The following is a 13,295-nucleotide window of genomic DNA, read 5'->3' on the forward strand; positions in this document are numbered from 1 at the left end:
TTGTATTCGATTAATTACAAATGCACTTTCAGAGATATTTGAAAGTTGAAAGGATTGATTTGAAGCTCATTTGAGCATTGATTGTATAATATGTATACACATGTGTATAATTTATTGTAAAAGATGGCCCAACGCCAAGAAATGTTGATAATATCGTAGGAGAGATCTGTCTGTGCTTAAGTCAATTTTGCATATTTTAATACATACGAATAATAATAATAATAATAATAATAATAATAATAATAATAATAATAATAACAATAACAATAACAATAACAATAATAATAATAATAATAATAATAATAATAATAATAATAATAATGACACCACTACGAGTAATATGGAGAAACAACGTGAAGAAACATATTTATGAAGTGACTGCTACAAGTTTTCATATCGTCTTGCTGCATGTTAAATGAACCTTGTAATAGTGTGGAAATAAATTTGGGTCACTTTAAAAATAAAAGAGAGAAATATGAATCTGCAAACGAACATCTATATAGTTTTCAATTTCTTTACTTTCACAAAAACAGAGTTAGAAGCTATGCTAGGTACTCCTTCAAAACAATTGAAGGGCTAAGTGGATGAAGGGTGTATGTGTCAAGCTAACTTCTGAAACTTATCAAATCATTTAAAAAAATCTGTTATTAAGCATTTTAGAGAGCTGGGCTAAGTGTCAGAAGTTAGCTTGACACATACCATCATCATCATACAGAAAATCCACATTTAAAAAATGTCACATATACCCTTCATCCACTTAGCCCTTCAATTCACTTTATTCTTGCTGTTCATCAACGATGTAGTGAGAATGTTATAGGTAGGTGCAACCCACACCTTTGGAGTAACGGTCAGCGCGTCTGGCTGCGAAACCAGGTGGCCCGGGTTCGAATCCCGGTCGGGGAAAGTTACCTGGTTGAGGTTTTTTCCGGGGTTTTCCCTCAACCCAATACGAGCAAATGCTGGGTAACTTTCAGTGCTGGACCCCGGACTCATTTCACCAGCATTATCACCTTCATATCATTCAGACGCTAAATAACCTAGATGTTGATACAGCATCGTAAAATAACCCAATAAAATAAAATAAAAATAGGTAGGTGCATAAATGACTTATAGGCCTATGTGGAGAAAGACAATTTAGAGGAAATTGCAGAAATTTTCTGTCTATAAAGGTTGATCTGTTTCTTCTTGTTCATTACAAATATTAGACTTGTGTGCAGGGTGCGAATTGAGATTTCTGATGAGGGGGGGGGGGTGGTAGAATCCTAGATAGAGAATACCATACATAAAATTATTATTATCCTCATTCGATACGGCTCAATGCTGGGTCGCACTGAGTTGATCATAATAATAATAATTATATCCATGAGCAGGCTTAAGACAAGATGTGTAATTCCTAAGTTATTGATTGTTGTCAGCTTCCCGGTGATGATAATACATCAATATTATTTTCTTTGCTTACTTTATACTTTATAAAGTATACTCGTATTAAAACAATTATATTTTGTGAGGGGGATAGAAGCTATCCCTGGCAGGGATGTTAATATGAATTTATGAGAGGGGTATAACTTTCCAACAGGGGGGGGGGGTTCCCTCCCATCCCTCCCGTCAATTGGCATCCTGTTTGTGTGTATATGCTCGCGCGTGCGTGCGTTCGTGCGTGTCCAGAGAAATACAACTTCATAAACAACTGCACCGTATGAAACCATTCTTAATTAACCTCAATCCTGACATCCTGCAGCAATATCAGGATGCTGTAATTGTACTTCACGGTAAGTTAAATTTTTGGTTGCAATGTTCATCCAATTAAAAATCATACAAATTCAAATTAACATTGTGCTAGTTCACCTATCAACAGGTAGGCCTAGGCTTGTAGCTTCCATTCTCGAGAATATCTTATATTTCTGCTAGCTTAATTATGTTGAATGAGTAAGTACAACATTAATAGAACCGAGCGAGATGGCGTAGTAGTAACGCACTGGAGTCGCATTCGGAAGATCTTGGGTTCTATCCCCAGTGTCTACAAATCTGGTTGAGGTTTTTCCGTGGTTTTTCTCTAGTAAATATAACAAATTTTCAGTTAAATAAAGGTGAATGCCGGAATGGACTCCAATGGCCACGAAATAATTGGCACATAACAATAATAGGATCAAGCATTTCCTACAGTAAACTAAAGATAGGCGCGATATGACCTAGAAGTTAAAGTGACTATAAACATACAGATAAACACATTAACAGAAATTTAATATGGTTAATTAAAATTGTAAAATAATTTCTTTTCCCTTATTTGGTAAACTCAGTAGAAATTGCAAAAAAAAAAAAAAAAAAAAAAAACACAATAAGGTTCTATCCTTTTATCTACTTTAATTTTTTAGCACAGGATTATTTAAAAAAAAATCGAACTTACTACAAAATAAAAGGGGAGTAAGTATTAAAATACTTGATATGAAAATAAATACTGGCTATATATTTTAATAGCTATATAAAGAGAAGCTTTTGTCATCTAGTCTTCTATCAAAAAAATCTGAAAGTTAGAATTTATAAAACAGTTATATTACCGGTTGTTCTGTATGGTTATGAAACTTGGACTCTCACTCTGAGAGAGGAACAGAGATTAAGGGTGTTTGAGAATAAGGTTCTTAGGAAAATATTTGGGGCTAAGAGGAATGAAGTTACAGGAGAATGGAGAAAGTTGCACAACACAGAGCTGCACGCATTGTATTCTTCACCTGACATAATTAGGACCATAAAATCCAGACGTTTGAGATGGGCAGGACATGTAGCACGTATGGGCGAATCCAGAAATGCATATAGAGTGTTAGTTGGGAGGCCGGAGGGCAAAAGACCTTTGGGGAGGCCGAGACGTAGATGGGAGGATAATATTAAAATGGATTTGAGAGAGGTAGGATATGATGGTAGAGACTGGATTAATCTTGCTCAGGATAGGGATCAGTGGCGGGCTTATGTGAGGGCGGCAATGAACCTCCGGGTTCCTTAAGAGCCAGTAAGTAAGTAAGTAAGTATACAAAGACCAACTTTTTGGCATGGAACTAATGTCGTTACTCATACTGACATTTGCTTGTAGACCGAAACGCGAGTGTAGTGTAGCCTATAGCAATACAATAGCTTATTCGGAGCACGAGGAGTGGAATGAGGGAAAGTAAATTTTGGACCCTAATTACAACGAACAATACATAATTTTGTAAGTATGCCTACATGTCCAAGTAAGTTGATAGGCCTAAAGGACTGACGTAGATAATATGATTGCCGACGGAAGAATTTCGAGTCTTTGTCGTTTCTTTATCACCTTTTGGACACGCTTGGTTTTATATCGCCAATTCCACAATTTTGATACTTACGCTCACAGTATTTGTTACGTTATTTTGTAGCTTCTAGGTAAGAATTAATGGTTCTGCGTCTATATGCCACTGTTCATCGTCGTCGAAGTTAATGACCAAATTATAAGACTGATTAACTTTCAGTTTATTGTCATTATACAGGCTACATTCTTACGACGCCGAAGAAAATTTTCGAATGGACATAAAATAGATTGTTCCAAAAACTGTTATATTATAATTTAAAGAGATGTTTGTGAAATATATAGAAATACATTGATATTGTTATAAAAATCTGATTTTGATTTTTAGCTACACAATTTTATGTCGTTAAATTTTTAGGTGCGTTTTTAATGCAAAACCTAACACTTGTACGAGAAAATTAAAAAAAAAAGTTTAAACTGATTTAATTATTCATTCATTCTTAGTTTTCTGCCCAAAGGCAGGTCCTTCACTGCAAACTGAGAATTCTTCAATTTTCTCTCTTTTCCACCTTTCTCCGTATTCGGTTCATATAATTATATTAATGTTGTCTATCATCTGGTATCTCCTGACTCGAACTTTTTTTTTCTGTTCACCACTCCTTCTAATGCATCCTTCAGTAGGCCGTTTCTTTTTAGCCTGTGGCCTAGCCAATTTCTTTTTCTCTTCCTGATCAGGTTCAACATTATTTTTCTTCACCCACTCTTTCTAGCACAGTTTTATTTCTTATTCTGTCTGTCCATTTCACACGCTTCATTCTTCTCAATATCTACAAATAGTATATAATAAGAAAATGTTTACATAGGGTGTAGGTTTACAGTATGACTCAACCATGTACCTGGTTAGTGGTTATTTGCACGTGCATAATATTTCTTATTATGACCAGTGATATATTTCTAGATACAAAAAAGTGCCCTGGCTCTAAGATTTCGGTGGTACGGGTAGTAGTTTCTGCTTCTACTTCTACTACTTCTTCTTTTTCTTCTTCTTCTTCTTCTTCTTCTTCGCCGTTGTCATTATCATCCTACATAGGCTACGTTTCATTTATCTTAATGTTGTCTATCATCTGGTATCTTCTGCCTCAAACTTTTTTTTTTCCCCATTCGCTATTCATTCCAGTGCATCTTTCAGTAGGCAATTTCTTCTTAGTGACCCAGCCAATTTCTTTTTCTCTTCTTGATCAGGTTCAGCGTTATTCTTTCTCCATCTACACTTTTCAGCACAGCTTTATTTCTTATTTTGTCTGTCCATTTCACACATTCCATTCTCCTCCATATCCACCAATAATATAGGACTTTAAGCAGGGGCAGGTATTTATGGAGATTAATTTTATAATTTCTGTTTTTTAATATTGGTGTCGGAGAAGATTATTGGAGATTGATTTGTACTCTTGGCGGACATTAATGGAAATTTTGGAAAATACAGTTATTTTGGAATTGGAGTATTAACTCAGTATGATTACTACTTTCCAAAACATTAAAGGTTCGTTGGATTCTGGTAAAGATGCGATATGGCCAATAGATATATTTGTTGGATTGAGATTGTATTTAACACACTTTCATTAAAAACGAAAAAAAAAAAAAAAAAACTTGCCGCCCTCAAATTAACACTTTGAAATTGTTAGAGAAATGTTGAATGTAATCAGAGCACCTGGAATACCATGTAATGTAGCCTTTTTATAACAAATTCAAGTGAAAAAGACACAGAATATGAAATTCGCTATAAAACGACGCAATAGTAATAATTCGCGAATGTGTTCATATTTCGCTATTAGAACTATTTCGCGATTTGTCGCTATTCATTAAGGGTACGTACACGTTGGAGCGACGATAAACGATAAAATAATCAGCGATGCTATATCAGAGAGAATTGAAGCATGCATTGTTATTGAGGTGTGTATATTGGAGTAACGATAAAAGCGAAGATACACGATAAAAGCGACGAAAAAGAAAAGTTCCATTTTCTTCGCTCTTCTCGTTCATATGATCTCTGATTAAGATAATATTAATCTGTATAATTACCGGTGGTTATCAATATATCCGAATATTAATCGATTTATTATAATTTTGGCATATTACATTAATTATTGTAGATATTGGCAAATTGATCAGTTGTGTATTCATTCGGCATATGTTATGTGATCACAAGAACCAATCACAACACAACGAATTTATACTATCTTTGGGATGAGAAACGGGTTTAATTTTATACGTATTTAAGTTATATTAACCTTGAATTTATCAGCTGATATTTCCTATTTATCGCCTTTCATTAAGTGGATGTATAGAATATCTTCTACTGATAAATCAAAATGTTCGCTTCCCGCGTCCTCGTTGCTCCGATAGGAACACTTGATTCTTTGATAACACCAAAGCATCGCTAGATCGTTTCTTTCATCGTTTATCGTTGCTCCAACGTGCACGTACCCTTATACGCATATTATTAATCAGAATCACTTAATTCGTAACGATGATTAAAATCTATTGTAATTAGGCTATATCTATTATGCCGTGATTTTCGCGATCTCCATAAATACTCGACCCTTCATAGATTCTAGGTCTACAGTATGACTCAAGCATGCGTTTGGTTAGTGATTATTTGCACGCGCATAATAAAGTGTCTTATTATGATCAAATTGTGGACATGCTGGGTCTTGTACGCAGACCCCACAATTTTGGCGCTCACGCTCGTAGCATTTCTTTTCATTTTATTGCCCCTAAGCATGGGAGTAATGAATCTATACCTATACGCCACTGTTCAGGGGCTTAGGGGTTAACGACCATACCCTCAGACTAAATAGTGTTCAGTTTGCTGCAAGTTATATACATTCACATGTGGAGTGAGCATTAAATAAACTACTGAAGTGTCTTAAAGCAGTCATGTTTTAATTTAATCTCTATCTCGAATACAAAACAGATGAGCATGTGGACTGCATAAACATATTTGCACTGTGACCCAAAGCAACATATTGATTACGACCATTAAATCTGTACGCGCGCACGGTGCAGAGCTGCCAACCAAATTACGAAACATTTACTATTTTCAGGGATAAATTGGTGGCCGGGCCGGGCCGCTGCTCAGTGCTGGCGCAGCCGTGGCCAGGGTCGGGCGCTGCAGCATGCAGCGGGCAGCGCACCGCCAGGTGAGTGCAGTGCTTCTAGGGCTCCCGCAACGCTGACAGGTGTCACCGCCGGTGGGAAACTCACTGCAGTCAACGACGATGTGTTGTGCCAGTGTGCCCAAAACAATGTGCTGGCGCCAGACCACCAGTTCGCAAGACGTAAGCTCAAAACATCACGCAAGGTGAAAGCGTCACGTAAAAAAATTGGGGAATAGCACCCCTATCGTACTGTCAGAACGTAAACAACGCAAGGGAGTAGAATACACTGTTAGATTCTAACGTGACTTGTAATGTAAACAAAGAAACAGAACAGAGTAGACTCTGTGTTTACATTCATTGCGCAACACATTCAGGGAAATTCAAATGGGGTAAATAATGAATGAATGCAGTGCTGAAATTCAAAAGGCACGCATTACGCTAGTATTTTGGTATTTTTTGTCATTAAAGATTTGAAATTATTGCACATCAATGAAACTAAACATATTATTGTGAGAACATAATGCTAAATTTCACGATTTGGAAAATATGTACAAAAATTAAACACTTGTAATATACTACGTTGGTAAATTGTGCATGCGTAGAAAATTGCATGAGGATAGGATATCATATTAATACATTGAAGTGTGTAGATTACATTAACAGTTACAAAAAAAGAAGCTATAGAGAAATTCATATTTTAACCACTTTTATAAATTAAAATCCGCATTAAATACAGGAGAATTAGGAAGTAATGGTTTTCACTGTTGATCGGTGTTTGATTTTTACAGATATAATGGTACTTCATTATCTGAATGTCGTAGAATGTTACGTAAGAGTACTATCGAATATTTCATTAACTCATGCGCGTGGAAAAGGTCCGGATCAGCATAGCACGCTTTTTATGTTTATACTGTATATAATTATATATAGCCTCTTGTCTGTATGTCTATATCTGTTTATGTAATTATATGTACCGTAAAATGGGTTGAATAGGGACGAAGTTTTATATTTTTTTATTTCTTTGTGTCGAAGATTAAATATAATAAGAGTATGTTTTAATTCATAATGAGTGAACAAATAAACACTCTTATTATTATATTTACTCTTTGACACAAAGAAACAGAAAATGATAAAACTCCATCCCTATTCACTTCCTGTGCCCCTATTCATCCCAGTTCACGGTATGTATGTTAATGTCTAAATACAGTGCATACATTTTGTCTTTCTACGCCCGCATGTGTGCAGCTCCGTTGTGCAATGCCGCTTCCGCTCTACATCCGCGAGTGTGGAAAGATAAAATATACATGCACTATATAATTGAATAGAGTACTAAGTAATTTAATTAACATAATATTTATGACTTAATTATGTTTAACAACAAAATAATGATGCATACTTTGTTATGGATGATCAATTCGACTCTTTACAAGAAATCTATCTAAGGAAAACATAGGGATGTACGCAGAGTTATATCTGCAGTGCTTGGGAGAAGTGGCATAAGTCAGTTTCCACAAATATATATGAAGGGTACACGGGAATAGCGATGAAGGTCCATTTTAGAAAGTTTCGAGAAAAACTAATTTTAAAGTTTAAGCACTTAATACTTTGTTATGTGTGTATTTAATAGAAATTGACGTAGTGGAATGTCAAGAACGATGATTTCTTATTACTAGCTAGATCACATGATAGTATTTCCTTTCCACTATAAGATAGCATTATTAACTCAATTTCGATTTTTGATGGACCTTGATCGCTTTTTCCCGTGTACCCTTCATATATTTTTAATTTATTGACAACTTATGGAATATCTGCTCGCTTGGGAAAATAGACATAAGTATTTCTCCCATTACAATAATTCATACAGAAGAAAATCAAATCGACATAAACCAGTGTGAAGAGAGTTTTTTCCTTCTCCTGTAAAATTAACATTTTTGACTTGTGCCACTTTTCCCGAGCAGTACAAATATTTCCTCTGAACTTATACACAAATGAAAGTAGGTAGGCCTGTATTTGATTAGTGTATTGTTGCATTCTACATTTTATATAGTTTTTTTTACATAGCTACAAACAATGCGTTTTGTTGGAGAATGTATTGTTTTTTGTATAGATGAACTACGTTATGACGAAATGTAACAGGATATATTATTTCATTATATAGCTCTACTGTTTGTTTTTCTTGCAGACAAATGAGATCCGACACAGTATTGAATAAGTGTATCCTTCGAGTCTACATTTAACTTCTTTGAATTCTTGAAAGGCTGAAGCTTTTGTATAAGTTTACCTCGAGTCTACGTTTTCTTTTTTTTGCACTTATAATAATATGCGGTAAGATACGGCTTTGTTTAGGTGCATTGTGAAGTATACAATAATTTTCATGTTACAAATGAATGAAACAGGATATTATATTGTATGCTATTGTTGGACTTAAATGGCTTGTAATGCTCATAGAGATACAGGCTAAGATAGTATATCTTGTGGGTGCATTGTTGCAACCTGCGTGATTCATAATGCCCATAAAGAAAAGAAACGGGATGTGGCATTATATAGCTGTATTGTCTGGGCTGAGAGATACGAAACGGGATGGGGCATTATGTGGGCGTATTGTTGCAATCTGCACACGGGAAATGAAACGGGACAAGGCATTGTGGGGGTGCATATTGCCTAAAAGAAGTTATGGAGGGTGTGGTGAATGTACGCGGCTGCGCTGGCGCTGATGTATTGGTTTTAATTAGGGTGGACGAATCGTTACTTCAAATTGCGTGCCCGCGTGTTTCCTGCTGAAGCGACCTGCCCCGTGCCCTCGCCTCGAGTTGAGTTCCCGTCGACCTCTGTGACTACCATGCCGCAACGGGGGAAGTGGGTCAAATTCGCCCTTCTGAAGTGTTTACTTAAAATAATTGACATTTGAAAGCAGAATTACTACTACTACTACTACTACTACTACTACTACTACTGTCCACACCTGTGGAGTAACGGTCAACACGTCTGGCCGCGAAACCAGGTGGCCCGGGTTCGAATCCCGGTCGAGGCAAGTTACCTGGTTGAGGTTTTTTCCGGGGTTTTCCCTCAACCCGAGCAAATGCTGGGTAACTTTCGGTGCTGGACCCCGGACTCATTTCACCGGCATTATCACCTTCATTTCATTCAGACGCTAAATAACCTGAGATGTTGATACAGCGTCGTAAATAACCCAATAAAATAAAAATAAAACTACTACTACTACTACTACTACTACTACTACTACTACTACTACTACTACTACTACTACTACTACTACTACTACTACTACTACTACTACTACTACTACTACTACTACTACTCTTCTTTTCAAATGAACGGATGAATGGGGGATAATGGGAAAAGAAACATTTATAAGGTACGCGATTTCTTGCAAGCGAAGATGGAGCTGAGAAGAAGTGTCTGTGTAAGCTCCAAGCCTGTTGGACACTTGTCTTACTTCGATTTTTGCCGTTCAATATTCATTTCATTCACATATTTCTGCCCGAGGTAGATCATTCACAGTCCACACCTGTGGAGTAACGGTTAGCGCGTCTAGCCGCGAAATCAGGTCGGGGCAAGTTACCTGGTTGAGGTTTTTTCCGGGGTTTTCCCTCAACCCAATATGAGCAAATGCTAGGTAACTTTCGGTGTTGGACCCCGGACTCATTTCACCGGCATTATCACCTTCATTTCATTCAGACTCTAAATAATCTGAGATGTTGATAAAGCGTCGTAAAATAACCTACTAAAAAAAGATCATTCACTGCAAACCCAGCATTCTACAGTATTCTCTCTTTTCCACTTTCCTCTTAGTCGCCATTATTTTAATTGATTATTCATGTCATAAGGAAGAAAAAATGTCCTTACAATTTTTTTCTAATTGCATTATTTAACTAATTATTAAATTTTACAATATTAGACGTTTTGCAATGTTCCGGATGGGGAGGAGGGAGTTTATAAGTCCAGCTCAAGCGGGTACAGACATACCCATGTCCCAAAATGATAAAAAAAAAAACCTTGAAAGAGAGAAAGGCAGACGGAGCCAGCCGCAGCAGTTACAAGTTGTTTGTAGTTTCGCTGCAAAAGCCACGGTGCGCTCTGGCGGCTCATGCAGGTGGTCGTGATATCTATTCCACGATTTGAATTTGAGAATAACGCATCGTACAATAATTATAGTAATTTTAGACAGACTATACCTGAACACATAACAAAATTATATTATTTTATAGCTTTGTAAATTAGTTTAGTACTGGAAACACAAACTGAATACAACCTTTTCAAGATACAACAAATATAGCTGCAACACTTATTTATTATTACACTATTTGTTAATATTTCTTATTATAGGTCTTATTTGAAACGTAGAACGCTAGAATTTACAAGTTTTTATACATTACAGAAAGGTTCTCAGAAAGGTAATAGTCTGTATTCGCAAACAATAACAAATTCAAGGAAGTATTTTTTACAAGTCACGGCAGATGAAATAAGCTTACTTCTGAGCTCTTTCTTTACTTTGAGAGCTTTTACACTTCTTTCTTGTATTAAACTCTGCCTCAAGCACATAAGTTATATATGGAAGCAAAGAGTATTTTTGGAAATTCTGACTTAGGCAACATTACGAATAGTTCGATTCCTGATTTCGCTGGAATCTGAGTGGCGTGCTGTTCTGTAGATTTATTAATTCAAACTATAAATTTTCATAATTTTCTATCGACGTAAGCCAATAAGATTTCAGAAAAATTACGATTCCTTGTCAATTGTCACTGTTTCTCCAAACTTAGCAGTGAATTCTGCTGTAGGTCTTGAAATAGGGTCTTACATTTGATAAGAAGATTTTCTTATCACTCTTCAAGATAGTTTATAGTCAAAGAAAGTGAAGTTGTCTATGTTCTACATGATAGGCTACTGCCACATTTCAAATTTATCCATAAATGTTCTTAGCTAGTCGATTATATGTCTTGCAATTCTGTAACTCGCACGCACAACTTGCTAATGATATTTGATATCAGTCTCACCTTGTTGATATCCCATTTTTACTTTTAGCTGTTCTAAAGCAGATGCAGACAGTATTGCTTTACTAAAACCTTCACTGTTTATTTGTAACATAAAATGTCATGCATAAGAAAGTGTAATAGAATAAAAGCTTTACCTCTCTTCTTAATTAAAAAATTCTCATTTTACTCGTAACTAAAGGGAAATGATCTGGGAATTATATTGTTTTTAACTTAAAACGAGCCGCCACTTACTGCAGACGCGATCGAAGTTGTATCTTGAAAGAACCGCACACAGAGAGTACAGCTAATACAGAGTCCGTTCTACCTGCACTGAGATTGTGTTGACACTTTGAGAGCACGAGTTGCCCACCCATGGACATACCGGTACAAAATAGATGCTCTGTTCTAATGCAGGAGCGGACCATGATAATACTGTTGTTTACATAAAACGAGCAGCAAATACAAACTTTCAATCTGATTAATAGAACATTATGGTAAATTTATATTTTATGTAACAATATTCCTCCATTTTTTATTGTACGTCTAAAAATAAACAATAATGGTTTTCTGCACAAAATTATGCGAATTTTTTTTAATGCAAAATTTTCATTTCTCCCGCTTCCGCAAAGCAGTATCATTTTTAAACAAATTTCTGGTTGTGTGATTTTCGAAACGAGGTAAGAGAGTTCTAGTTTCTAAAAATCGTTGAGAAACTGCTACAAAAGTTTGCCGATTAGGTAACCTTCTTTGCGGAAAACGTTGACGGTACATCCTTCTTGTCTCACTTGAATTACGACGACTTCCTCCATAAATTAATAACATATGATATTCCTAAACTGTGAATGACATTGTAAGTTCTTTATCTAATACCCTGTACTGAACTGTCATCGCTCTGCAGTAGACCTATGGACAGGAAGCTTGAACTCAGCTGACATGTACAGTACGTACGTCTGTACAGAGTACTGCCTGCTGAACACGTTGCCACGTCTCTCACGCCAGAATATTAACAAATTTAAGCATGCAATTTTGTTTAATTTCACGAAAACATAATAGAACACACAAATATTATTTAAACTAATATTATCTCTCTGCTAGATATATCTACTGATGTAATTGTTTTCGTAATTTTACTAACGATATAAGCAGTATTACGCGAATAAAATAAGAGAAGAAATATTTTTTCTGGGAAAACTATCAAGTTTTGACCCTATGTTGTATGGACAATTTTTAATCCTGTAGACAGTCCGCGACGACTGTGTAAAGGACGGCACTTATACCCCTTACACTCTATATAACGAAGTCGAGGAATTATGAAAACACACCACATTAATGGCTTTCTCATCCAATAATAGCTAATTTATTATTTGAAAATGATAGACATACATTAGCTGCAAGTGAGAGAAAATAGTGTTGTGATTGATTAGATTAGATTAGATTAGATTAGATTAGATTAGATTAGATTAGATTAGATTAGATGAGATGAGATGAGATGAGATCCTCAGAAAAAATCATATTCGTCTGCACTTATTTCTTAATCAGTATCACTGTTACAGTAGAGTAGCCTAAATATGATAGTGGCGTTTATTTCGAAATTAGCATTGACATTTGACACAGAGTTTAGACGACTTGCGACTTTGATTAGTTGGTGGCTAATGAGTGAGCAGTTCCCTAAGCAAGAGAGCGAAGAAAGCAAACATTTCAATAGGCGAAAAATTTTCCTTCTTTCATCGTTTGTGTCAACGTGTGTGTTTGTCTAGCGAAGTAACAGAGATCGGAAGTAAAATAAAATGTAAGAATATTATTTAACGTAGACAGTAATATCACTGGTAACACGAGAAATGAAGTAATAGTTTCGGAATGAAATACTGCATAATAAGAATATGTATC

General features: G+C 35.8%; 1 protein-coding gene across 3 annotated transcripts in view; it reads left to right on the forward strand.

The window, feature by feature from the left end:
• Positions 1-6,399: 6,399 nt before the first annotated feature.
• The window catches only part of LOC138712282 (zinc finger protein 585A), a 318,317-nt gene continuing 311,421 nt past the window's right edge, over positions 6,400-13,295 (forward strand). The window contains exon 1 of one of the 3 annotated variants that reach the window (XM_069843885.1): positions 6,400-6,456. The gene's annotated coding sequence lies outside the window, so the exon portion shown is untranslated. The other 2 variants (XM_069843883.1, XM_069843884.1) reach the window with 2 other exon arrangements.

This window comes from Periplaneta americana, chromosome 13 (assembly GCF_040183065.1).
Source record: "Periplaneta americana isolate PAMFEO1 chromosome 13, P.americana_PAMFEO1_priV1, whole genome shotgun sequence".
In the NCBI taxonomy this organism is placed as follows: domain Eukaryota; kingdom Metazoa; phylum Arthropoda; class Insecta; order Blattodea; family Blattidae; genus Periplaneta; species Periplaneta americana.